The sequence below is a fragment of the Mus pahari genome, chromosome 5 (genome assembly GCF_900095145.1).
Source record: "Mus pahari chromosome 5, PAHARI_EIJ_v1.1, whole genome shotgun sequence".
Taxonomy (NCBI): Eukaryota; Metazoa; Chordata; class Mammalia; order Rodentia; family Muridae; genus Mus; species Mus pahari.
The window spans coordinates 81,885,433-81,886,956 of record NC_034594.1 but is presented as its reverse complement, the minus strand read 5'-3'; positions in this window follow the sequence as shown (position 1 = coordinate 81,886,956).

The window sequence follows — 1,524 nt, the reverse complement described above, 5'->3', positions numbered from 1 at the left end:
TGATGGTAGACTCCACACATTAGTCAGAATACACAGAAGTACAGGCATTAAAAAGGCAAATTTTACTATATGTAAATGATACTGACTCAGTAAAAGTGATTTAAAAAAGATGAGTCATTTTGAGACCTCATGGATATTAAGGCTACTCTAAATAAACTTTCATTAAAATGCCTTATATAGCCAGATGTGGTAGCATAAGTCTTTAATGCCAGCACTTAGGAAGCAGAAACAAGCAGATCTTATTGAGTTTGGGGCCAGCCTGGTCTACATAGCAGAGTACCAGGCCAGCCAAGGCTACATAGTGAGACCTTGTCAAAACAAACAAACAAACAAACAAACAATAGATAAATAAACAAATTAAAATGTTTGATATAAACAGGTTTGGGGACGGCACATCTGAAGAGGAAAGGGACAGTGTCTCCTCTGCTTTGCAAGTGACCATCCGCTCTGTGACAACTTCGCCTGTCTGAACATGGGAAGTGCCTCTGACTGATAGAGATCCATCGCTGATTGTAGTTCTTAGAGAATGGTGACCTCCATCTGTCCCTCTTGGCAGATGTCCTCCATGCCACAGTCATGTGCTACTGTCCTCTCCAGCCGTGTATGCTTGCATAAGGTGAGTCACTCAGCCAACCACTAGGCTTATATTGGTTTTCTTGGTTTTAAAGAGTTCTCTTGTGGCTGATCATCACATGTGGTCACTCTTACATAGTCCACAAGACCCTGAAGCACAGAGCTAGCTACATGCATGGTGGGTTAGTACCTCTCAGCTACTACAAGTGGGGCTGCTCCCCCCTTTGACACTGCACATGCACCTGGTGCTTTGACCTGGGTGCTGAAAAGAGGGAACTCAGTATCATACAGAGATGAATTCTGGGAGCAATCATCAAGAGTCCTCTGTAGCCCAAGATTGTTTTGTTGTTGTTTTTTGGCCAGGTGGTGGTGGCGCACACCTTTAATCCCAGCACTCTGGAGACAGAGGCAGACAGATTTCTGAGTTCAAGTCCAGCCTGGTCTACAAAGAGAGTTTCAGGACAGCCAGGACTATACAGAGAAACCCTGTCTCGAAAAACCATACACACACAAAAAATGTTGTTGTTTTTTTTTTTTGTTTTGTTTCTTGTTGTTGCTGTGGTTTTTTGAGTTTCTCTTATTTCCTGTTTTAGTTGGGGTTTCTATTGCTGTGATGAAATATCATCACGAGAGCAACTTGGGCAAGGGGGCTGTTATTTGACTTATACCTTCCACATCACTGGTTGTTGAAGGAAGTCAGGACAGGAACCTGGATGCAGGGGCTGGTTTAGACTATGGAGGGTTGCTGCTTACTGGCATGCTCCTCAGGTCTTGCTCAGTTTGCTTTCTTATTGAAGCCAGGACCACCAGCCCAGGGATGGACACTGCCCATAAAGACCTGGAGCCTTCCCCCATCAACCCCTAATTAAGAAAATGCCTTACAGGCTTGCCTACAACTCAATCTTTTGGGAGGCATTTTCTTTTTTTTTTTTTTTTTTTTTTTTTTTTTTT